Source organism: Schistocerca serialis, chromosome 2, assembly GCF_023864345.2.
Source record: "Schistocerca serialis cubense isolate TAMUIC-IGC-003099 chromosome 2, iqSchSeri2.2, whole genome shotgun sequence".
Lineage (NCBI taxonomy): Eukaryota > Metazoa > Arthropoda > Insecta > Orthoptera > Acrididae > Schistocerca > Schistocerca serialis.
In genome coordinates this window covers 906,029,015-906,052,376 of record NC_064639.1, presented here as the reverse complement: position 1 = coordinate 906,052,376, position 23,362 = coordinate 906,029,015, and the positions used below count along the sequence as shown (strand labels likewise).

Below are 23,362 nucleotides of genomic sequence, written 5' to 3'. Positions count from 1 at the left end.
CAATAGTTTAAGAGCGCGTGGCAAAAGCACTCATACGCGAAATTAAAAGCCTGCTGCGGTGGCCGGGAATCGAACCCGGATCGACTGCTTGGAAGGCAACTATGCTGACTATTACACCACCACCGCACAAGCGAGCGCCCCGCCTCCGCGCTGTGTCGGCTTCCCGCCTGTCGGCAGCGGCCGAAGGTGATCGTACCCGGCAGGCGCATTTCGAGGCAGGCTAGGGGAGCACATCCAGACGCATTCGGACAGCGTATCCGCGCACATTTCGCATCCTTTGGCAAGAGTCGGCGCCGGCGACGCAAGAGTACGCAGAGGACCGCGTTCTGGCGGCATTTTTAAGCAGTGCAGTGCAGGATTCAGCGTCTGCAGCATCTTCTCCACAGAATGCTACGGCGCTTGACGGCAGTCCCACTTTCCCTTGAGACATCTGCTCGGGAAGCAGCGTGAAGTTACCGCTGGCCCGAGCATCGGTGGTTCAGTGGTAGAATGCTCGCCTGCCACGCGGGCGGCCCGGGTTCGATTCCCGGCCGAAGCATCATTTTGCTTTTCCCGCGATAATGCTGCCGCGTGGCTTGCGCGCTTGAGATGCACGATCCACAAGAATGTATAGCTGGATTCCCTTGAGAAGAACCGAGAACGCAGCACTCGCGGGTCCCCACTAGGACGCTCGCATCAAGTTCTACAGATTAGCGTCGGCCTGGCCCCACAAGTTGCTGTGTCCGGGTGCCTCCGAGGCACTGAACTTTAACGACAAGATGTGCTGCCTATCGTTGCAACAGCTGCAGCAACACCGCAATCAACTGGGTCGGCAGTGCACGTGTAGCAACAGAACACGTCATCCAGGAAGTACAGTGTCTCTACGTCTAATATTGGGTACGGTATTTACCCAGTTTCCAGGACAAGCGGTTCCCCCGTGCCTCGGTAGCGCAGTAGGCAGCGCGTAGGTGTCATAATCTTAAAGTCGTGAGTTCGATCCTCACCCGGGGCATTTAATTTTCTGTGACTGATGGTGGTGCTGTTGCTAGGGCGCCAACGTATTTCTTGTTTGTTATCCACAACGTTTCAACGCTTCAGCGGGAAAATGTTTACTTCCTGTTGTTGCTACTTACAGCCTCCCTTTTCCTCTTCTCCCAGCAGAGCATGAAGCCAAAAGCATTGCTCTGCGACGTTTGAGGTGCGCGCCTTGCCAGTCAGTATGTGCAAAGATGCTCGCAAAGAGAGCGACAATGCGACAAGCGACCGTACGAACGGTCGAATGAAACGGCCACATCCGGTGTGGTCTAGTGGCTAGGATACCTGGCTTTCACCCAGGAGGCCCGGGTTCGATTCCCGGTACCGGAACGGAATTTTTTCCACACGAATCGTGACAAGTTTGAGCTGTCCGAGCGGCCGTTTCCCGTCCTGCTCGCAATATAGCTACTGTTTCTAGACCGCCAGCAGAATATAGACTATGGAAGCAGACACACGACGCCCATAGAAATGGTGTATGGCTTCATGCCACCTGATTCCAGCGTAGGGCTGAGCAACTGCGTCTGCCGAGGCCCGTTAGCTCAGTTGGTTAGAGCGTCGTGCTAATAACGCGAAGGTCGTGGGTTCGATCCCCCCACGGGCCACCACTCTTTTACTACTGCGAAAAGGCAGCGCCGATTTCAGCTGGCGAGTGTGATGACCAAATGATCATCACCCTGCGTGGAAGTTGACAGAGGATCCGAACCCGACTCGTCGGGAAGCACTACAGCATTCACTCGGCAATGGCCATAATATCTTGAATACACTGGTTAGAGAAAATGAAAGAAAATGTCCGATTGCCGATGCGTAACAACTTTGGCCCTTGTCAGTACTTGGGCGGGTGAGCGCATGGGGACACAGGGCACTATTGGCAGTTCCTATTTTTGTTTCTCCTTTGTTTTCGGAGCTACAGCCCGATCCGATTCGGTCAGGGAGACGCCACCGTGAAATGAAGGGGGCGTGCTGTGTGTCCATCGCCTCGCCTCTCCTTACCTCTCTCAGTCGTTTCTCGTGCTTGTCGTTTTGATATAGGCCGATTTGAGAGCGTCAGCTCTCGCGTCAGCTGAGCAAAGTCGAGACAAGTCGAGACACACTAAGGTCTGGTATGCAGCGAGTAAGAGGGCGAAAAAACAATAGTTTAAGAGCGCGTGGCAAAAGCACTCATACGCGAAATTAAAAGCCTGCTGCGGTGGCCGGGAATCGAACCCGGATCGACTGCTTGGAAGGCAACTATGCTGACTATTACACCACCACCGCACAAGCGAGCGCCCCGCCTCCGCGCTGTGTCGGCTTCCCGCCTGTCGGCAGCGGCCGAAGGTGATCGTACCCGGCAGGCGCATTTCGAGGCAGGCTAGGGGAGCACATCCAGACGCATTCGGACAGCGTATCCGCGCACATTTCGCATCCTTTGGCAAGAGTCGGCGCCGGCGACGCAAGAGTACGCAGAGGACCGCGTTCTGGCGGCATTTTTAAGCAGTGCAGTGCAGGATTCAGCGTCTGCAGCATCTTCTCCACAGAATGCTACGGCGCTTGACGGCAGTCCCACTTTCCCTTGAGACATCTGCTCGGGAAGCAGCGTGAAGTTACCGCTGGCCCGAGCATCGGTGGTTCAGTGGTAGAATGCTCGCCTGCCACGCGGGCGGCCCGGGTTCGATTCCCGGCCGAAGCATCATTTTGCTTTTCCCGCGATAATGCTGCCGCGTGGCTTGCGCGCTTGAGATGCACGATCCACAAGAATGTATAGCTGGATTCCCTTGAGAAGAACCGAGAACGCAGCACTCGCGGGTCCCCACTAGGACGCTCGCATCAAGTTCTACAGATTAGCGTCGGCCTGGCCCCACAAGTTGCTGTGTCCGGGTGCCTCCGAGGCACTGAACTTTAACGACAAGATGTGCTGCCTATCGTTGCAACAGCTGCAGCAACACCGCAATCAACTGGGTCGGCAGTGCACGTGTAGCAACAGAACACGTCATCCAGGAAGTACAGTGTCTCTACGTCTAATATTGGGTACGGTATTTACCCAGTTTCCAGGACAAGCGGTTCCCCCGTGCCTCGGTAGCGCAGTAGGCAGCGCGTAGGTGTCATAATCTTAAAGTCGTGAGTTCGATCCTCACCCGGGGCATTTAATTTTCTGTGACTGATGGTGGTGCTGTTGCTAGGGCGCCAACGTATTTCTTGTTTGTTATCCACAACGTTTCAACGCTTCAGCGGGAAAATGTTTACTTCCTGTTGTTGCTACTTACAGCCTCCCTTTTCCTCTTCTCCCAGCAGAGCATGAAGCCAAAAGCATTGCTCTGCGACGTTTGAGGTGCGCGCCTTGCCAGTCAGTATGTGCAAAGATGCTCGCAAAGAGAGCGACAATGCGACAAGCGACCGTACGAACGGTCGAATGAAACGGCCACATCCGGTGTGGTCTAGTGGCTAGGATACCTGGCTTTCACCCAGGAGGCCCGGGTTCGATTCCCGGTACCGGAACGGAATTTTTTCCACACGAATCGTGACAAGTTTGAGCTGTCCGAGCGGCCGTTTCCCGTCCTGCTCGCAATATAGCTACTGTTTCTAGACCGCCAGCAGAATATAGACTATGGAAGCAGACACACGACGCCCATAGAAATGGTGTATGGCTTCATGCCACCTGATTCCAGCGTAGGGCTGAGCAACTGCGTCTGCCGAGGCCCGTTAGCTCAGTTGGTTAGAGCGTCGTGCTAATAACGCGAAGGTCGTGGGTTCGATCCCCCCACGGGCCACCACTCTTTTACTACTGCGAAAAGGCAGCGCCGATTTCAGCTGGCGAGTGTGATGACCAAATGATCATCACCCTGCGTGGAAGTTGACAGAGGATCCGAACCCGACTCGTCGGGAAGCACTACAGCATTCACTCGGCAATGGCCATAATATCTTGAATACACTGGTTAGAGAAAATGAAAGAAAATGTCCGATTGCCGATGCGTAACAACTTTGGCCCTTGTCAGTACTTGGGCGGGTGAGCGCATGGGGACACAGGGCACTATTGGCAGTTCCTATTTTTGTTTCTCCTTTGTTTTCGGAGCTACAGCCCGATCCGATTCGGTCAGGGAGACGCCACCGTGAAATGAAGGGGGCGTGCTGTGTGTCCATCGCCTCGCCTCTCCTTACCTCTCTCAGTCGTTTCTCGTGCTTGTCGTTTTGATATAGGCCGATTTGAGAGCGTCAGCTCTCGCGTCAGCTGAGCAAAGTCGAGACAAGTCGAGACACACTAAGGTCTGGTATGCAGCGAGTAAGAGGGCGAAAAAACAATAGTTTAAGAGCGCGTGGCAAAAGCACTCATACGCGAAATTAAAAGCCTGCTGCGGTGGCCGGGAATCGAACCCGGATCGACTGCTTGGAAGGCAACTATGCTGACTATTACACCACCACCGCACAAGCGAGCGCCCCGCCTCCGCGCTGTGTCGGCTTCCCGCCTGTCGGCAGCGGCCGAAGGTGATCGTACCCGGCAGGCGCATTTCGAGGCAGGCTAGGGGAGCACATCCAGACGCATTCGGACAGCGTATCCGCGCACATTTCGCATCCTTTGGCAAGAGTCGGCGCCGGCGACGCAAGAGTACGCAGAGGACCGCGTTCTGGCGGCATTTTTAAGCAGTGCAGTGCAGGATTCAGCGTCTGCAGCATCTTCTCCACAGAATGCTACGGCGCTTGACGGCAGTCCCACTTTCCCTTGAGACATCTGCTCGGGAAGCAGCGTGAAGTTACCGCTGGCCCGAGCATCGGTGGTTCAGTGGTAGAATGCTCGCCTGCCACGCGGGCGGCCCGGGTTCGATTCCCGGCCGAAGCATCATTTTGCTTTTCCCGCGATAATGCTGCCGCGTGGCTTGCGCGCTTGAGATGCACGATCCACAAGAATGTATAGCTGGATTCCCTTGAGAAGAACCGAGAACGCAGCACTCGCGGGTCCCCACTAGGACGCTCGCATCAAGTTCTACAGATTAGCGTCGGCCTGGCCCCACAAGTTGCTGTGTCCGGGTGCCTCCGAGGCACTGAACTTTAACGACAAGATGTGCTGCCTATCGTTGCAACAGCTGCAGCAACACCGCAATCAACTGGGTCGGCAGTGCACGTGTAGCAACAGAACACGTCATCCAGGAAGTACAGTGTCTCTACGTCTAATATTGGGTACGGTATTTACCCAGTTTCCAGGACAAGCGGTTCCCCCGTGCCTCGGTAGCGCAGTAGGCAGCGCGTAGGTGTCATAATCTTAAAGTCGTGAGTTCGATCCTCACCCGGGGCATTTAATTTTCTGTGACTGATGGTGGTGCTGTTGCTAGGGCGCCAACGTATTTCTTGTTTGTTATCCACAACGTTTCAACGCTTCAGCGGGAAAATGTTTACTTCCTGTTGTTGCTACTTACAGCCTCCCTTTTCCTCTTCTCCCAGCAGAGCATGAAGCCAAAAGCATTGCTCTGCGACGTTTGAGGTGCGCGCCTTGCCAGTCAGTATGTGCAAAGATGCTCGCAAAGAGAGCGACAATGCGACAAGCGACCGTACGAACGGTCGAATGAAACGGCCACATCCGGTGTGGTCTAGTGGCTAGGATACCTGGCTTTCACCCAGGAGGCCCGGGTTCGATTCCCGGTACCGGAACGGAATTTTTTCCACACGAATCGTGACAAGTTTGAGCTGTCCGAGCGGCCGTTTCCCGTCCTGCTCGCAATATAGCTACTGTTTCTAGACCGCCAGCAGAATATAGACTATGGAAGCAGACACACGACGCCCATAGAAATGGTGTATGGCTTCATGCCACCTGATTCCAGCGTAGGGCTGAGCAACTGCGTCTGCCGAGGCCCGTTAGCTCAGTTGGTTAGAGCGTCGTGCTAATAACGCGAAGGTCGTGGGTTCGATCCCCCCACGGGCCACCACTCTTTTACTACTGCGAAAAGGCAGCGCCGATTTCAGCTGGCGAGTGTGATGACCAAATGATCATCACCCTGCGTGGAAGTTGACAGAGGATCCGAACCCGACTCGTCGGGAAGCACTACAGCATTCACTCGGCAATGGCCATAATATCTTGAATACACTGGTTAGAGAAAATGAAAGAAAATGTCCGATTGCCGATGCGTAACAACTTTGGCCCTTGTCAGTACTTGGGCGGGTGAGCGCATGGGGACACAGGGCACTATTGGCAGTTCCTATTTTTGTTTCTCCTTTGTTTTCGGAGCTACAGCCCGATCCGATTCGGTCAGGGAGACGCCACCGTGAAATGAAGGGGGCGTGCTGTGTGTCCATCGCCTCGCCTCTCCTTACCTCTCTCAGTCGTTTCTCGTGCTTGTCGTTTTGATATAGGCCGATTTGAGAGCGTCAGCTCTCGCGTCAGCTGAGCAAAGTCGAGACAAGTCGAGACACACTAAGGTCTGGTATGCAGCGAGTAAGAGGGCGAAAAAACAATAGTTTAAGAGCGCGTGGCAAAAGCACTCATACGCGAAATTAAAAGCCTGCTGCGGTGGCCGGGAATCGAACCCGGATCGACTGCTTGGAAGGCAACTATGCTGACTATTACACCACCACCGCACAAGCGAGCGCCCCGCCTCCGCGCTGTGTCGGCTTCCCGCCTGTCGGCAGCGGCCGAAGGTGATCGTACCCGGCAGGCGCATTTCGAGGCAGGCTAGGGGAGCACATCCAGACGCATTCGGACAGCGTATCCGCGCACATTTCGCATCCTTTGGCAAGAGTCGGCGCCGGCGACGCAAGAGTACGCAGAGGACCGCGTTCTGGCGGCATTTTTAAGCAGTGCAGTGCAGGATTCAGCGTCTGCAGCATCTTCTCCACAGAATGCTACGGCGCTTGACGGCAGTCCCACTTTCCCTTGAGACATCTGCTCGGGAAGCAGCGTGAAGTTACCGCTGGCCCGAGCATCGGTGGTTCAGTGGTAGAATGCTCGCCTGCCACGCGGGCGGCCCGGGTTCGATTCCCGGCCGAAGCATCATTTTGCTTTTCCCGCGATAATGCTGCCGCGTGGCTTGCGCGCTTGAGATGCACGATCCACAAGAATGTATAGCTGGATTCCCTTGAGAAGAACCGAGAACGCAGCACTCGCGGGTCCCCACTAGGACGCTCGCATCAAGTTCTACAGATTAGCGTCGGCCTGGCCCCACAAGTTGCTGTGTCCGGGTGCCTCCGAGGCACTGAACTTTAACGACAAGATGTGCTGCCTATCGTTGCAACAGCTGCAGCAACACCGCAATCAACTGGGTCGGCAGTGCACGTGTAGCAACAGAACACGTCATCCAGGAAGTACAGTGTCTCTACGTCTAATATTGGGTACGGTATTTACCCAGTTTCCAGGACAAGCGGTTCCCCCGTGCCTCGGTAGCGCAGTAGGCAGCGCGTAGGTGTCATAATCTTAAAGTCGTGAGTTCGATCCTCACCCGGGGCATTTAATTTTCTGTGACTGATGGTGGTGCTGTTGCTAGGGCGCCAACGTATTTCTTGTTTGTTATCCACAACGTTTCAACGCTTCAGCGGGAAAATGTTTACTTCCTGTTGTTGCTACTTACAGCCTCCCTTTTCCTCTTCTCCCAGCAGAGCATGAAGCCAAAAGCATTGCTCTGCGACGTTTGAGGTGCGCGCCTTGCCAGTCAGTATGTGCAAAGATGCTCGCAAAGAGAGCGACAATGCGACAAGCGACCGTACGAACGGTCGAATGAAACGGCCACATCCGGTGTGGTCTAGTGGCTAGGATACCTGGCTTTCACCCAGGAGGCCCGGGTTCGATTCCCGGTACCGGAACGGAATTTTTTCCACACGAATCGTGACAAGTTTGAGCTGTCCGAGCGGCCGTTTCCCGTCCTGCTCGCAATATAGCTACTGTTTCTAGACCGCCAGCAGAATATAGACTATGGAAGCAGACACACGACGCCCATAGAAATGGTGTATGGCTTCATGCCACCTGATTCCAGCGTAGGGCTGAGCAACTGCGTCTGCCGAGGCCCGTTAGCTCAGTTGGTTAGAGCGTCGTGCTAATAACGCGAAGGTCGTGGGTTCGATCCCCCCACGGGCCACCACTCTTTTACTACTGCGAAAAGGCAGCGCCGATTTCAGCTGGCGAGTGTGATGACCAAATGATCATCACCCTGCGTGGAAGTTGACAGAGGATCCGAACCCGACTCGTCGGGAAGCACTACAGCATTCACTCGGCAATGGCCATAATATCTTGAATACACTGGTTAGAGAAAATGAAAGAAAATGTCCGATTGCCGATGCGTAACAACTTTGGCCCTTGTCAGTACTTGGGCGGGTGAGCGCATGGGGACACAGGGCACTATTGGCAGTTCCTATTTTTGTTTCTCCTTTGTTTTCGGAGCTACAGCCCGATCCGATTCGGTCAGGGAGACGCCACCGTGAAATGAAGGGGGCGTGCTGTGTGTCCATCGCCTCGCCTCTCCTTACCTCTCTCAGTCGTTTCTCGTGCTTGTCGTTTTGATATAGGCCGATTTGAGAGCGTCAGCTCTCGCGTCAGCTGAGCAAAGTCGAGACAAGTCGAGACACACTAAGGTCTGGTATGCAGCGAGTAAGAGGGCGAAAAAACAATAGTTTAAGAGCGCGTGGCAAAAGCACTCATACGCGAAATTAAAAGCCTGCTGCGGTGGCCGGGAATCGAACCCGGATCGACTGCTTGGAAGGCAACTATGCTGACTATTACACCACCACCGCACAAGCGAGCGCCCCGCCTCCGCGCTGTGTCGGCTTCCCGCCTGTCGGCAGCGGCCGAAGGTGATCGTACCCGGCAGGCGCATTTCGAGGCAGGCTAGGGGAGCACATCCAGACGCATTCGGACAGCGTATCCGCGCACATTTCGCATCCTTTGGCAAGAGTCGGCGCCGGCGACGCAAGAGTACGCAGAGGACCGCGTTCTGGCGGCATTTTTAAGCAGTGCAGTGCAGGATTCAGCGTCTGCAGCATCTTCTCCACAGAATGCTACGGCGCTTGACGGCAGTCCCACTTTCCCTTGAGACATCTGCTCGGGAAGCAGCGTGAAGTTACCGCTGGCCCGAGCATCGGTGGTTCAGTGGTAGAATGCTCGCCTGCCACGCGGGCGGCCCGGGTTCGATTCCCGGCCGAAGCATCATTTTGCTTTTCCCGCGATAATGCTGCCGCGTGGCTTGCGCGCTTGAGATGCACGATCCACAAGAATGTATAGCTGGATTCCCTTGAGAAGAACCGAGAACGCAGCACTCGCGGGTCCCCACTAGGACGCTCGCATCAAGTTCTACAGATTAGCGTCGGCCTGGCCCCACAAGTTGCTGTGTCCGGGTGCCTCCGAGGCACTGAACTTTAACGACAAGATGTGCTGCCTATCGTTGCAACAGCTGCAGCAACACCGCAATCAACTGGGTCGGCAGTGCACGTGTAGCAACAGAACACGTCATCCAGGAAGTACAGTGTCTCTACGTCTAATATTGGGTACGGTATTTACCCAGTTTCCAGGACAAGCGGTTCCCCCGTGCCTCGGTAGCGCAGTAGGCAGCGCGTAGGTGTCATAATCTTAAAGTCGTGAGTTCGATCCTCACCCGGGGCATTTAATTTTCTGTGACTGATGGTGGTGCTGTTGCTAGGGCGCCAACGTATTTCTTGTTTGTTATCCACAACGTTTCAACGCTTCAGCGGGAAAATGTTTACTTCCTGTTGTTGCTACTTACAGCCTCCCTTTTCCTCTTCTCCCAGCAGAGCATGAAGCCAAAAGCATTGCTCTGCGACGTTTGAGGTGCGCGCCTTGCCAGTCAGTATGTGCAAAGATGCTCGCAAAGAGAGCGACAATGCGACAAGCGACCGTACGAACGGTCGAATGAAACGGCCACATCCGGTGTGGTCTAGTGGCTAGGATACCTGGCTTTCACCCAGGAGGCCCGGGTTCGATTCCCGGTACCGGAACGGAATTTTTTCCACACGAATCGTGACAAGTTTGAGCTGTCCGAGCGGCCGTTTCCCGTCCTGCTCGCAATATAGCTACTGTTTCTAGACCGCCAGCAGAATATAGACTATGGAAGCAGACACACGACGCCCATAGAAATGGTGTATGGCTTCATGCCACCTGATTCCAGCGTAGGGCTGAGCAACTGCGTCTGCCGAGGCCCGTTAGCTCAGTTGGTTAGAGCGTCGTGCTAATAACGCGAAGGTCGTGGGTTCGATCCCCCCACGGGCCACCACTCTTTTACTACTGCGAAAAGGCAGCGCCGATTTCAGCTGGCGAGTGTGATGACCAAATGATCATCACCCTGCGTGGAAGTTGACAGAGGATCCGAACCCGACTCGTCGGGAAGCACTACAGCATTCACTCGGCAATGGCCATAATATCTTGAATACACTGGTTAGAGAAAATGAAAGAAAATGTCCGATTGCCGATGCGTAACAACTTTGGCCCTTGTCAGTACTTGGGCGGGTGAGCGCATGGGGACACAGGGCACTATTGGCAGTTCCTATTTTTGTTTCTCCTTTGTTTTCGGAGCTACAGCCCGATCCGATTCGGTCAGGGAGACGCCACCGTGAAATGAAGGGGGCGTGCTGTGTGTCCATCGCCTCGCCTCTCCTTACCTCTCTCAGTCGTTTCTCGTGCTTGTCGTTTTGATATAGGCCGATTTGAGAGCGTCAGCTCTCGCGTCAGCTGAGCAAAGTCGAGACAAGTCGAGACACACTAAGGTCTGGTATGCAGCGAGTAAGAGGGCGAAAAAACAATAGTTTAAGAGCGCGTGGCAAAAGCACTCATACGCGAAATTAAAAGCCTGCTGCGGTGGCCGGGAATCGAACCCGGATCAACTGCTTGGAAGGCAACTATGCTGACCATGACACCACCACCGCACAAGCGAGCGCCCCGCCTCCGCGCTGTGTCGGCTTCCCGCCTGTCGGCAGCGGCCGAAGGTGATCGTACCTGGCAGGCGCTTTTCGATGTAGGCTAGGGGAGCACATCCAGACGCATTCGGACAGCGTATCCGCGCACATCGCGCGGGGCAGCGGGACGGTTGCGGCTTTGTTTACGTCGCCGGGACTTGGGCGCTTCGTTCTTCGTGATTGCTGCTTTGAAGATTTGTAAGTAACAAAATGTCGACATTTTCGAGAGCTAACACCGCTCAGTGTGTCTTTGATAGAAGTGCTGTCCGCCCTACCGCATTTGAAATACACGAATGGTTATTCGAAGACTTAAAGATACCGGAAGAAATCGTAGACACCTTTCAATTGGACTTTGTTCAGTATTGCTTGTTCTTGAAATTTACGTCTGGGGACATCTGTGAAAAATTTGTTGCTAAATTTGGTGGCAGTCGCCGTTTTAAACATGCAGACGGCAGTATTAGTAATGTGCAAATTGTGGCGTCAGGGTTTGGCATTCGAACTGTCCGTGTTTTTAATGTACCGCCTGAATGCCCTGATCAAGTTTTATCTCGTGCCTTGTCGCGATTTGGTGACGTTCTGAACGTTACGATGGAGAAATGGTCTAGTGCATACCATTATAAAGTTGCTAGTGGTGTCCGTAGTGTACGGATGGATCTGAAACAACATATTCCTTCTTACTTTGTAATCGGTGGGGTTCGTGCACAGATCTCATATATCGGGCAACCGCCGACATGTGCCGTATGTCATTCCACGGAACATTTACGGGGTGACTGCCCTCGACGGCGGCCTGTTCAGTTACCGCGCCAAGATGTTGTGGGTGGTAGCGATAAATTTGTGCCCCTTATGAGTGAGATTGTAGCAGGAACATCCTTTCCCGGTCCGACCGACCGACCGACCGACCGACCGTCGGCCGTTGCTTCTGTCGCAGACAGGTCCGTCGCGGAACGTAGTAACACGACTGTCGGGCAGGAGGAAATGGAGGTTGTCCAGGACCCGCCTGCCCCGACCGACCGGGTTGATGCCGAAAGGGACGTACGCCCTGTTAGTATTGATGCCGTTCAATCGGAATCGGTGGAGGCAACAGACGCTTCTTTACCCCCGCCGCCCCTCCCGGTGCCAACTTCTGCCGAAACTGTAACGCCTTCGGCGGAAAGTAAAAAGCAACGCCGCCAGCGGGGCAAGGGTAAACAGGTCAGGGATCCGAACCCGGCCGCCCTCACGAATCCGCCAGCCACGGAGAGTGGCAGTGAAAGTGAGGCAATGTCACAGGGTTCCTCCCGTAATAGCAGCCCCGCCAGGACGGAGAAGATTCGAGCACTCACTGCACACTTGAAACAATTTCTCAGTGCCGGGAAGGAATAGGACATTGCTGCTGCTAAGCGTAAATTAGAACAGGCCAGTGAGCAGTTACCACAGCGCCCGCGCAAACATTCTGTGCCGTCACAGCCGGCCGTAACATCGCGCGGCGGCCAGGCGGAAGCCACCCAGTCGTCGGGCGACGCACGCCCACCCCCGCCACCTGACAGTCACAGCCCGTGGTGGCAGCAGCAGGAGGACGAGGGGGGCCAGTAGACGTGTGCGCAGACCCACATCGTTGTCATGAGACCACCTACATTGCACTTGACATGGCAACTACTGTATCTTGTACTGCGTCCAGTGTATTGTCGTGCCATGTTTTTTGTAGAATTGCTACTAACCACTACAGTGTTTTAAGACCTACTGAAATTTCCATTTTTATGCCAGCTGCTGTTCGTTTACGTGTAAGTCCGGCATTTTATCACTTCGTTGGTGTTTTTTTTTTCTCTTGCTCTGAATTGTCCGTCTGCTTAAAATGTCAACGCAATCACACCCCACGGGTATGTTTTCTGTTTTGACATTAAACGTTGCCGGTATCTCAGCGGCGCACAAGATAGCAGCTTTTACAGACGTTTTATTTCATGGAAATTTTAGTATTGCCCTTCTTCAAGAGGTATCTAGTGACATTTTTAGCAATATCCCAGGTTATGATGTTGTTTACAATCTGAATAGTGATAATAATTGTGGCACTGCGATTTTATATAAGTCGTCTTTAGAACCTACGGACATCCAACTTCTCCCAAATGGTCGTGTCTTAGCGTGTGTGATTGAGGGAGTCCAATTTGTCAACGTCTATGTGCCCTCGGGGACTGATCAAAAACGCACACGCGCTCGTTTTTTTACCACGGACATATGCCCCTTTTTGGCTACGGCTCGCCCCATCATATTGGGTGGTGATTTTAATTGTGTTGTTGCCTCTGCTGACCAATACCCCACCCCCACTAAATGTGCTGAACTGACTACCCTTTTAAATGCAGTGGACTTGCGTGATACGTGGCGTCACTACGATCCCATTATGACGCAGTATACGCACTTTTCTACTAGGGGGGGCAGTCGAATTGATAGGATCTACGTTTCACGGGAGCTAACAGACGCTTTATGTGCAGTCGAAGTTCTGCCTGTCGCCGTGAGTGATCACTGTGGCTACGTGTGCGTTTTGCGGTTGCAGTGCTGTCGCACGAAATCTCTTCCGGCATATTGGAAATTCAATACCGGCCATCTCGGTGCCGAAGGGCTCCGTGCGGAGATACGTGTCGCATGGCAGCAGTGTTTAACAAAGTTCCATACTTACGGGTCCTGCATCGAGTGGTGGGTGGCGCATGCCAAACCAATTTTGCGGAAGGCGGCGCAATTATATAGTCGAGAAGCGAGTTACTGGCACAGGCGTACGTTAGCATTTTATCAGCAGTGCTTACAGGATGCTATCCATGCACCTGTTGGCCCGGACGCAAATATTAGACTCCGCCTGAGCAAAATTAAAACCCAGATTCTGAGGCTGCACCGGGAAAGGTCGAGGGGTTTAACGGTTCGGAGCCGTCCGTTATGCCACATCGATGACGAGGAGCCGTCGCTCTATCATCTTGCCCGGGAGAAGACACAGGCTCGCAAAAAGTATATTGATGCGCTAGAAACTGATGCGGGGATTGTCTTATCGCAGCGGAACGAAATTGTACGTCATATCTCCGACTATTATACTTCGCTCTTTCACGATACTACCGTGGACGGAGAGGCCATGCGACTTTTATTACATGACTTAGTCGACTGCATGTCCGAACCTGACCGTGAAGAGCTGGTTGCAGAGGTGTCTAATCAGGACGTGTTACAGATCTTGAAAGCCAGTGCAACGGGCAAGTCGCCTGGACCCGACGGTCTTCCTACAGAATTTTATATTATTTTCTGGGATATTGTAGGGGACAAGTTTACGGTACTGGTGAACGAAGTGCTTCGCGGCTTCGTCATCCCGAGTCAGTTTCTCGAAGGGCACATTGTTCTTATCCCCAAAAAACGGGGCCCGTGTCGTGTCACCGATCTGCGGCCAATTACGCTGCTGAATGCTGATTACAAGTTGGCGGCCAGATGCGTTGCAGCGAAGTTACAGGCAGTCATGGACAAAGTCATCTGCCCGTTTCAATCCTGCGGCGTTAAGAGGCGGACCATTTTCAATGCAGCGTCTACCTATCGTGACATCATCGCTTACTCGGCCGTCCATCGGCTTTCAGCCGGTGTTCTTTCTCTGGACTTTGCCAACGCGTTTGACAGGATGAGCCACGATTATTTGATGCATGTTATGGACAGAAAGGGCTTTGGCCTCCGCTTCATTTGCGTGATTCGCCATTTCCTGACAGGAGCCAGTTCGGTGGTGACAATAAATGAATGGAGAACACCACCTATAGTTCTTCGTAGGTGGGTGCGACGGGGCTGTCCCTTATCTATGTACCTTTTTGTCATTGCTTTGGACCCACTGCTGCGTGCGCTTGACCGCACGATAGGCGGCGTGGATATTCATCTTGCCACTGTGAAATGTCTCGCTTATGCTGATGACGTAGGTGTTTTTATCGGCGACGACGACGATTTTCATCACATCCGGCCCTTACTGAGGAGGTATGAACGTGCGTCGGGTGCCTTGATAAATCCAAGGAAGACCGTAATGATTCCTTTAGGAAATTGTGAAGTGGATCCCGATCAGACTTGGTTTCGCGTAGCCCGTCACCACATTATCTTGGGCCTTGACGTTACTGCTAATCCCCAACAGATGCGGGCGCGCACTTGGCGCCGGCTTTTCAATCATGTCAAAGGCCTTTGTAAGACTTACGCCAGCCGACGCCTCACCCTCCTCCAGAAGGTCGACCTAATTAACAGCGCCGTGTATTCCAAGGCGTGGTACGTGGCACAACTCCTGGACGTTCCGCGACCCCTCGCCCGATCATTTTCGCAGGCCGCGTACTGGCTCCTGTGGCGCCACGAAATCTTCAAGGTTCGGGCGGCAACGTGCGTCCTCGACACCACCTTCGGAGGACTCGGCCTCGTCGATTTTTCCAGGAAGTTTTCGGCGCTGCTGGTGCACCGCATGGCCACCTTGCAAGCTAACAGCCCGGATGGAACGGCGGCGGCCATGCTCGTCGCTTACCGGCCGCCCTCCGAGAGCGCACCGGTGTCCGTGGTGGGCATCCCGTACCAACTCGGCTACGTCAGAGCTTACTACCTGCAGCGGAGCTACGTACTGGAAACGGCGCTGGACAGGAACAGGAATGTTCGCCGACTGTATGCGGCAATGGTGGGGCGGCCACCCCCTCACAAGCTCGCTCTTCGTTTCCCCGCGACCGAGTGGCGGCAAGTGTGCCTTAATATTCATCACTCCGTGTTGCCCTCCGGCGTTCGGTCCCAGTGGTATAAACTGGTCAACAACACTGTGGCCACAAACCAACGTCTCTCGGACATCTGCCTGCTGCCGTCTGCCGTCTGCCAACTGTGGTGCTTGCGGCGTTCCAGACACACGGGAGCATCGCTTTCAATGTCGCCTCGTGTCGGCCATCTGGGAACTGTGTAGGGTCATGGTGGCTCTGATCAACAGGACGACACCCTCGCACGTGACTCTCAATGATGTTCTTGCGCCAGGGTTTCAACCCTTCCCTCGCGCGAAGCACAATACCATGGTGTGGCTCTTAGGTCACACAGTCTTCGCCATTCTGGATTGCCAAGTCAAGGACGTGTATACGTATTTAGCGTACTTGTGGGATTGTGCATCCCATGTGGAGCGGCTGAAGCATTACAACGAACTTTTTGCCAATTTTCTGCGTGCGGCGTTGCAACACGGTTACGCGAAGACGTTCAGTCATTGATACACAGAAAACTATTGAAGACTGAAGAGGCTATCTCTTATTGTTCATTTTTCAATCATTTTTGTTTGAATTTGACCCGACGGTTTTGATGCGTCTGTGAGGATATTATGCACTACGGAAGAAAAATATTTTTCATTTCTTTTATTTGACTTACAGCAGTGATGCATTTCGTTTCTCACATAGAAATGACAATATTATTTTACTTTCCTTTTCTTACCTTCTTCTTATGGACTTCGGAGTGAGTTTTTAGTTTGTCCTCTCCACGTGCATCTTGTTCTCCAAGAATGGACATTGAATTTATTGTGTTTTTTTTAAAAGATGAACTCTCCTAAGACTTTTAGTTACTAGTCACCTGTGGCATCTTTTAGGATGGATCGTTTATTTTGCCATTTTCATCGTTTGAAGAGGAACATTGTCTTTTATTGTGCATTTCATTGATGGACAGAAGATTAGAGTTTGTGGAAGAATTTTCATTTATTTTTCGATTTTCACGCCATGATCCACGAGAGCAGCCGTCGGCGACGGGCGTATACCACAACAGATATGATAGCGTTGAAGCTCGCCGATGAAGGCATATTTTGGTGAGAGCAAGGAGGGCTATAAGGGGAGTTGGGAGGCCCAAAAAAAAAAAAGTGGTAGAATGCTCGCCTGCCACGCGGGCGGCCCGGGTTCGATTCCCGACCGATGCATCATTCTGCTTTTCCAGCGATAATGCTGCCGCGTGGCTTGCGCGCTTCAGATGCACGATCCACAAGAATGTATAGCTGGATTCCCTTGAGAAGAACCGAGAACGCAGCACTCGCGGGTCCCCACTAGGACGCTTTCATCGTGTTCTACAGACTAGCGTCGGCCTGGCCTCACAAGTTGCTGTGTCCAGGTGCCTCCGAGGCACTGAACTTTAACGACAAGGAGTGCTGCCTATCGTTGCAACAGCTGCAGCAACACCGCAATCAACTGGGCCGGCAATGCACGTGTAGCAACAGAACACGTTATCCAGAAGTACAGTGTTTCTACGTCTAATATTGGGTAGGGTATTTACCCAGTTTCCAGGACAAGCGGTGCACCCGTCCCTCGGTAGCGCAGTAGGCAGCGCGTAAGTCTCATAACCTTAAGGTCGTAAGTTCGATCCACACTCGGGGCATCTAATTTTCTGGGACTGATGGTGGAGCTGTTGCTAGGGCGCCAACGTATTTCTTGTTTGTTATCCACAACGTTTCAACGCTTCAGCGGGAAAATGTTTACTTCCTGTTATTGCTACTTACAGCTTCCCTTTTCCTCTTCTCCCAGCAGAGCATGAAGCCAAAAGCATTGCTCTGCGACGTTTGAGGTGCGCGCCTTGCCAGTCAGTATGTGCAAAGATGCTCGCAAAGAGAGCGACAATGCGACAAGCGACCGTACGAACGGTCGAATGAAACGGCCACATCCGGTGTGGTCTAGTGGCTAGTCGCGCTTGAGACACGGAGCTACACGGACGTGCTGAGAGCGCTGTTAACCGGAGAGTTTCCGAGTTGTGATATTGTGTTGTGTTTACTTTCTTTTATAAGTGCAGTGAAATTTTCCGTTAATTGTTTTGGGGTTTCTAACCGTTTTCGTTGTTATTATTTAGCGGCCTCGACCGCTTGTTTATTTCTGATATGGCCAGGTTATTTCCCAGGAAAAGTACCCTCCGTTTTGAATTTGAAAAGTCTACCCGTCACGTACAACCGACGTCACTGGAAATTCATGACTGGATAGTGGACGTTATTGGTATCAATTCTGATCAGGTGCACACTGCATATTACGACATGGAGCAGTATTGTTTTTTTGTCAAATTGCTGAACCCTGTGTTGCTGGATAAGATACTCATGAAGCATGGCGGGCGAGTTGAATTCCGGCATCGGGATAACTCAGTAAGTACCGTCACCGTTAGTAATGCCGACGTAGAATATAAAAATGTACGTATTTTTAATCTGCCCCGGAAGTTGAAAATTGTTATTTAAAAGATGTGTTAAGCAAGTATGGGGATGTCAAACAGATTCGGAATGAACGCTGGTCTAGCCAGCATCGCTTGCAGTGTTTCAGTGGTGTTCGGTCAGTAGATATGCATGTGAAAGTCAATATTCCTTCCCATTGCGACTACAGGGTTCAAGTTACGTACTCTGGTCAAACTTTGACGTGTCACATCTGCAATGAGAGTGGCCACCTTCGTCAAGATTGACCCAAACGGGTTTTCGTCTTAAAAAATTCTTTACAGCAACGGAAACGGCTAACGCTCGCGGAGATTATAATCAAGCGGCATAAAGTGCTACAGCCGGTGGTGTACCTGCGTTGCATGAACCGGAAGTCGTGCGCATTGAGGAATTTCCAACCCTGCCTCGGAAAAGTACGGACGAACCGACACTTGCGACCGGAGACACTGCTACCAACAAACGGCGTAGGACTTGCGACGGTAGTAGTCCTGAGGACGAAGCCCACAGTACACCAGAATCAAAGAGACAAGACTCGCAGGAACGTAGATCTGATACTAAGTTCTTAAAAGGTTCCGTTCTAGTAGACGATATTTCCTCTGGCATGTCACATAGTGACATTTCAGCTGCTGTCGCGGCGTCGCAGGGGACGGATGGTCGGCCCTCCAACCAACCACAGCAACAGGTTCCGGTGGACCGACCGACATGTGAACAGCAGGTCGCTGCAGGGGTTCACCACGGCGTAGACAGTTGTGATAGTAAACAGACCACGCCTCTAGCTGAGGATGCCGAACAGCCAACGGCGGCGGCTCGCAACACGGCAACACAACAGGAATGTTGTCATAACACGGAACGCGAACATAAACAGCAGTCGGTGACGGAAAATGTCAACACACCACTTCATGTGGAGTTTGATAACAAACGTGTTGACAGCGAAAGTACTTCCGCAGCTGGGTTGCCGCCGGAGGACACGGCGCGAGTGATTCCGGCCGTAGTGTCGGGACCGTCGTCGGCCGTTGACATTCCCCACGACCCGCCCACGCCGCCGTCTGCCGAGATGGCTCATAGTGGGCGCCGCAGGAACAGAATCCAACCAAATGTCAACGTTGTCCGTAAGAAAACTAAGAATAAAGATGCCGGGGGCAAACACAACGAGCATGACTTGGCTTCACAACCGGATAAACAAATGGAATGGCATGACGATTCGACCGTTGGCGATGATTAATTCCTCCCCCTTCCTGCATAGGTCTCAGTGTGTCACAGGCATATAAAATAACGACGTTAAATATTAACAAGATCCGATCTGACGTCAAGGTGCGTGCTCTACAACAATATCTTTACGAGTCGGATACAGACATCGCCCTTTTACAAGAGGTGGCCTTGCAGCAAATAAACCTTACCGGTTTTTTTGCAATAATCAATTCTTCCCCAGAAACGAACGTGGGGACTGCCGTCTTAATTAGGGAAGGTATTCCAGTTGCCCACATTGGAAGGTTAGAATCCGGTCGAGGACTGAGTGTCAATATTTTTGGCGTTACTGTTATTAATTTGTACGCGCCTTCCGTACTCGTAGAGCTGACAGAGCACGCTTTTATAAGGAAGATATCATTTATTTACTGCGGAACAATCCTCCGCCGCTGATCATTGGAGGGGATTTTAATTGTGTATTGTCCAGAAAAGACCAGACACCGAATTTTAATTATTCACCTGATTTAAACCGTCTCGTTTATGATCTTAAACTCAAGGACACCTGGGAAGCTCGGTACCCAACTTTAGTGAGGTACACACACATGGTTGGCAATTCCTGTAGCAGGATCGACAGGATTTATGTGTCTGATAATTTAGCAACTAACTTATTAAATGTAGAAACTGTTCCTACCAGCTTCTCAGACCACAGTGGCGTGGTTGCGTGTATCAACTTACAACAACAACCCACGCGCTGGTTTAAAAATCAGTGGCATCTTAATCTTTCTTTATTAACCGACTCAGATCTGGAGGAGGCCGTAAGGCGTGCTTGGGACCAGTGCCTCCGCACTATTCATGCCCTCCCTAGCATTATAGCATGGTGGACCTATAAAGCGAAGCCCAAACTGCGCAGGGTTCTTATGTCCTTTGGTATTGAACGGGCTACTGGAATTCGTAGGACAATGCAATTTTATTACTCCACATTAAGAGATTTGTATGACAGAGCGGATGCCACGGCTACTAGAATAGGGGAAATTCAGAGAATCAAAGCTAAATTAATCAGTCTGAAACGGGAGCAGTTAGAAGGACTTAAGGTTCGATCCAAAGTTAAATCAGTACGCGCAGACGAAACGGTGGCCTTGTATCATCTTGTCAAGCACGCGAAGAATAGAAGGAGGGCTTTCATTGATGAACTTAAACTCGAAGATGGCACGACGGTCACAAATCAACGCGATATCGTCAGAGAACTTTACAGCTACTTTGTCAGGACTTATACTTCAAACGCTCCCCATGCAGCCAGCGCTTCTCAAGTCCTTGAAGTTCTTCCTTCGAGGATAACTGCAGACGAAAGTGACAGTCTTTCTTCGGGTTTCAGTCACGAAGACGTTTTCGACATCACCTGCAGTTCCCCTACTAGCAAGTCCCCTGGGCCTGACGGTCTTCCCATTGAATTTTATAAAAAGTACTGGCACATACTAGGAGCGAAGATCACAGACATGGTGAACGAGGTCTTGCAGAAGTAGTCTGTTCCAGGAGAGTTTAAAGAATGTAAAATTGTTCTCCTCCCTAAGACCAGAGGTGGAAAATCTGTAACAAATCTTCGGCCGATATCACTACTGAATTCCGATTACAAGATGTAGCTCGTGCAGTTAAGATGAGGCTTCTGCCGCTCACTTCCAACATCCTTTGCAAACAGCAAACATGTGCTTTTCGGCGGACTGTACTGCAAACGGTCGCCTTTTATAGGGATATTATTGCGCTAGCTGACGCCAGCAACGTAATATGTGGTCTGCTCTTTCTCGATTTTTTTAAGGCATTTGATCTTGTCAATCACACGTACCTACTAGAGACACTGCGGTGCTTGGGCTTCTTACCGTCCGCGATCGCAATAATAAAAAATGTGGCCATCGGAATCACTGCAAAAGTTTCAGTAAATTCGCAACTCACGAAACGGCTCCTAATCGACAGAGGTGTCCCTCAGGGCAGCCCCTTGTCGATGTTGCTGTTCGTCATTTCGCTCGAACCGCTCCTCACGCACCTGCAGGCGAAGCTTAGTGGTTTAACGATCTCAGGAGTGAAGTCCGTAACAGCAGCCTATGCGGATGATGTTGGGATTGTTATCAAAGATGAGTCTGACGTCACTGCGCTTGAAGCTGTCCTCAAGACCTACTGTCAGGCGTCTGGAGCACACATCAATGAACAGAAAAGCAAGTTTTTAAATCTGCGAGGCCTTGATCGTCTTCAAATTTCATGTGCCACACACGTCAGTCAACTTAAAGCTCTAGGGATAGTGTTGACGGCGTGAACATTAAACATGACAACGGCGAACTGGAGGGATGTGGCTCACAAAATCAACGGTGCAGTAATTGATAACTACCACAGACGTCTGAACCAATTTGACAAAATTACGTTGATTAATACGTGTGTTTTATCTAAGGCCTTCTACACGGCGCAGGTTCTTCCTATTCCTGCAGGAGTGGCTCAAAATCTCATGTCAAAGGTTACGAATTTTCTATGGAAAGGCGAGATCTTTCGTGTATCTGCACGAACAGCAGCGCTACACCCTACGCATGGAGGGATGGGATTGGTTGACATACGGCGCAAAGCACTGGCTCTGTACGTGTCACGTACGGCGGCAATCATACAGGATGAACCTCATGGTCTTACGGCACAGTTATTTCATGCTGTCCGGCCACACAGTCTTGAATCTCCGCTGAATGTTCAACCTATTTGTTACCGGCTTAAACATATCAGAGAGTATTATCTCGAGTATAGCTACCTTAGTCACCAGTTACGGCAAACCCAGTCTTTAACGGCAAAAGCAATTTTGGCGGAAAGGAGGGAACACGAAAGCCAGAATCCGATTGTTAACAAATATAGTGGAGTCCAATGGGATGCAGTATGGCGAAACGTTGGTTCCACTGTTTTGAGCTCGGATGCTCGTACTGCGTGGTACAAAGCAGTCAATAATATCATAAGTACCAATGAGCGACTCCACCGGATAGGGCTGAGTGCTACCGACCTCTGTCTTCACTGCAACCTCGCAGATACCGTGCTGCACAGATGCACCTGTGGGGAACGTCTCCACAACTGGAACTGGATTCAGCAACAAGTCGCACTTATCACTCGCAGTGTTCCCGCCAATGTCCAGGCGATGATGATCTATCGACCTGATTTTAAGTTTTACCCACAGACGAAAAATAATACTGTGAGTTGGTTACTGGGTAATTATTCTAGTTATATCTTTGAAAGGTCTCTGTTGGATTCCTTTCATGTTTAATTTCTTAAATCTGTTGTCATTTACGGCATAAATTCCTCTTCTAAATTTACTGTGGCGTTTCTATCTGGGAGGAGACTGAGTAGTGGAACGTGTTACTTTTACACATAAACAAGAACGATCTGTCACACTACTACACTTTAAAACACAGTTTATATGTAATTCATGTCACACAGTCTCATACGGAACCTACATCAGCTTTCTTTTATATACTGTATATGATAAGATACTGTCATCCCCCTTCCCTTCTGTGTGAGAGGATGAATGAGCATATGTATTTCTAGTTGCATGATTGAGGGTAGCAGACAAGCCTGTCTGCTAGAGAACAGTAGGATCAACGTCGGAACAGGTAGCTACGCTTTCTAAAAGCAGAGAGGTTTCTATCCTTAGTATGGTCCTGTCCGTCCTTTGTCATGTTGGTATAGGAAGCTGCCCCTCTGGCCACTTCCGTTTGTATTGGTGAGCCACCCCTCAGGAAGGGACCAGGGCAGTCTGTCCGTGGCGAGCGTCTGAAGTGGTAAGATCTCCGGCTATGCGCGTGTCTGCTAAGTCCGTACGACAATGGATTTCTTAAGTTCAGCCTAACTGAAAATTTAATCACCTTTATTTCAGGTTTAGCTCTAAAATATCTAATGTTATCTTAAATTGCAACGCAGTTTAATTCGCGTGTGAAGTAGTTCAGAATATCTTCCGGTAGTTGCTTTGTCACTACTTTGTGAGTAAAGTGGAACCACGTGTTGATCAGTAACTCTAACTAAGATCATCAATCTTAAATGCGAATGTGCGTGAGATTATAACGTCTCGTCTTGACAATAATTTTCAATATAGAACTTTTCTTTATGTTCAACCCATGTGGGGTGTAATTTGTGAGACCACTACCACGTGCTTATATA

At 51.4% G+C, this 23,362-nt stretch overlaps 26 non-coding genes across 26 annotated transcripts; 20 read left to right on the top strand and 6 right to left on the bottom strand.

Moving 5' to 3' along the window:
• Positions 1-54: 54 nt before the first annotated feature.
• Positions 55-126, bottom strand: Trnag-ucc (transfer RNA glycine (anticodon UCC)). The gene has a single exon. It is a non-coding gene; the product is annotated as a tRNA-Gly (tRNA).
• A 341-nt stretch (positions 127-467) lies between these two features.
• Positions 468-538, top strand: Trnag-gcc (transfer RNA glycine (anticodon GCC)). The gene has a single exon. It is a non-coding gene; the product is annotated as a tRNA-Gly (tRNA).
• Positions 539-918: 380 nt separating this feature from the next.
• Positions 919-991, top strand: Trnam-cau (transfer RNA methionine (anticodon CAU)). Its single transcript has one exon. It is a non-coding gene; the product is annotated as a tRNA-Met (tRNA).
• Positions 992-1,272: 281 nt separating this feature from the next.
• On the top strand, positions 1,273-1,344 carry Trnae-uuc (transfer RNA glutamic acid (anticodon UUC)). Its single transcript has one exon. It is a non-coding gene; the product is annotated as a tRNA-Glu (tRNA).
• A 198-nt stretch (positions 1,345-1,542) lies between these two features.
• Trnai-aau (transfer RNA isoleucine (anticodon AAU)) lies at positions 1,543-1,616 on the top strand. Its single transcript has one exon. It is a non-coding gene; the product is annotated as a tRNA-Ile (tRNA).
• A 580-nt stretch (positions 1,617-2,196) lies between these two features.
• On the bottom strand, positions 2,197-2,268 carry Trnag-ucc (transfer RNA glycine (anticodon UCC)). The gene has a single exon. It is a non-coding gene; the product is annotated as a tRNA-Gly (tRNA).
• Positions 2,269-2,609: 341 nt separating this feature from the next.
• On the top strand, positions 2,610-2,680 carry Trnag-gcc (transfer RNA glycine (anticodon GCC)). The gene has a single exon. It is a non-coding gene; the product is annotated as a tRNA-Gly (tRNA).
• Positions 2,681-3,060: 380 nt separating this feature from the next.
• Positions 3,061-3,133, top strand: Trnam-cau (transfer RNA methionine (anticodon CAU)). The gene has a single exon. It is a non-coding gene; the product is annotated as a tRNA-Met (tRNA).
• A 281-nt stretch (positions 3,134-3,414) lies between these two features.
• On the top strand, positions 3,415-3,486 carry Trnae-uuc (transfer RNA glutamic acid (anticodon UUC)). Its single transcript has one exon. It is a non-coding gene; the product is annotated as a tRNA-Glu (tRNA).
• Positions 3,487-3,684: 198 nt separating this feature from the next.
• Positions 3,685-3,758, top strand: Trnai-aau (transfer RNA isoleucine (anticodon AAU)). Its single transcript has one exon. It is a non-coding gene; the product is annotated as a tRNA-Ile (tRNA).
• Positions 3,759-4,338: 580 nt separating this feature from the next.
• Trnag-ucc (transfer RNA glycine (anticodon UCC)) lies at positions 4,339-4,410 on the bottom strand. Its single transcript has one exon. It is a non-coding gene; the product is annotated as a tRNA-Gly (tRNA).
• Positions 4,411-4,751: 341 nt separating this feature from the next.
• Trnag-gcc (transfer RNA glycine (anticodon GCC)) lies at positions 4,752-4,822 on the top strand. Its single transcript has one exon. It is a non-coding gene; the product is annotated as a tRNA-Gly (tRNA).
• A 380-nt stretch (positions 4,823-5,202) lies between these two features.
• Trnam-cau (transfer RNA methionine (anticodon CAU)) lies at positions 5,203-5,275 on the top strand. Its single transcript has one exon. It is a non-coding gene; the product is annotated as a tRNA-Met (tRNA).
• A 281-nt stretch (positions 5,276-5,556) lies between these two features.
• Positions 5,557-5,628, top strand: Trnae-uuc (transfer RNA glutamic acid (anticodon UUC)). The gene has a single exon. It is a non-coding gene; the product is annotated as a tRNA-Glu (tRNA).
• A 198-nt stretch (positions 5,629-5,826) lies between these two features.
• Positions 5,827-5,900, top strand: Trnai-aau (transfer RNA isoleucine (anticodon AAU)). The gene has a single exon. It is a non-coding gene; the product is annotated as a tRNA-Ile (tRNA).
• A 580-nt stretch (positions 5,901-6,480) lies between these two features.
• On the bottom strand, positions 6,481-6,552 carry Trnag-ucc (transfer RNA glycine (anticodon UCC)). Its single transcript has one exon. It is a non-coding gene; the product is annotated as a tRNA-Gly (tRNA).
• A 341-nt stretch (positions 6,553-6,893) lies between these two features.
• Positions 6,894-6,964, top strand: Trnag-gcc (transfer RNA glycine (anticodon GCC)). Its single transcript has one exon. It is a non-coding gene; the product is annotated as a tRNA-Gly (tRNA).
• Positions 6,965-7,344: 380 nt separating this feature from the next.
• Positions 7,345-7,417, top strand: Trnam-cau (transfer RNA methionine (anticodon CAU)). Its single transcript has one exon. It is a non-coding gene; the product is annotated as a tRNA-Met (tRNA).
• A 281-nt stretch (positions 7,418-7,698) lies between these two features.
• On the top strand, positions 7,699-7,770 carry Trnae-uuc (transfer RNA glutamic acid (anticodon UUC)). Its single transcript has one exon. It is a non-coding gene; the product is annotated as a tRNA-Glu (tRNA).
• A 198-nt stretch (positions 7,771-7,968) lies between these two features.
• On the top strand, positions 7,969-8,042 carry Trnai-aau (transfer RNA isoleucine (anticodon AAU)). Its single transcript has one exon. It is a non-coding gene; the product is annotated as a tRNA-Ile (tRNA).
• A 580-nt stretch (positions 8,043-8,622) lies between these two features.
• On the bottom strand, positions 8,623-8,694 carry Trnag-ucc (transfer RNA glycine (anticodon UCC)). Its single transcript has one exon. It is a non-coding gene; the product is annotated as a tRNA-Gly (tRNA).
• Positions 8,695-9,035: 341 nt separating this feature from the next.
• On the top strand, positions 9,036-9,106 carry Trnag-gcc (transfer RNA glycine (anticodon GCC)). Its single transcript has one exon. It is a non-coding gene; the product is annotated as a tRNA-Gly (tRNA).
• A 380-nt stretch (positions 9,107-9,486) lies between these two features.
• Trnam-cau (transfer RNA methionine (anticodon CAU)) lies at positions 9,487-9,559 on the top strand. The gene has a single exon. It is a non-coding gene; the product is annotated as a tRNA-Met (tRNA).
• A 281-nt stretch (positions 9,560-9,840) lies between these two features.
• Positions 9,841-9,912, top strand: Trnae-uuc (transfer RNA glutamic acid (anticodon UUC)). Its single transcript has one exon. It is a non-coding gene; the product is annotated as a tRNA-Glu (tRNA).
• Positions 9,913-10,110: 198 nt separating this feature from the next.
• Trnai-aau (transfer RNA isoleucine (anticodon AAU)) lies at positions 10,111-10,184 on the top strand. Its single transcript has one exon. It is a non-coding gene; the product is annotated as a tRNA-Ile (tRNA).
• A 580-nt stretch (positions 10,185-10,764) lies between these two features.
• On the bottom strand, positions 10,765-10,836 carry Trnag-ucc (transfer RNA glycine (anticodon UCC)). Its single transcript has one exon. It is a non-coding gene; the product is annotated as a tRNA-Gly (tRNA).
• Positions 10,837-23,362: the final 12,526 nt, after the last annotated feature.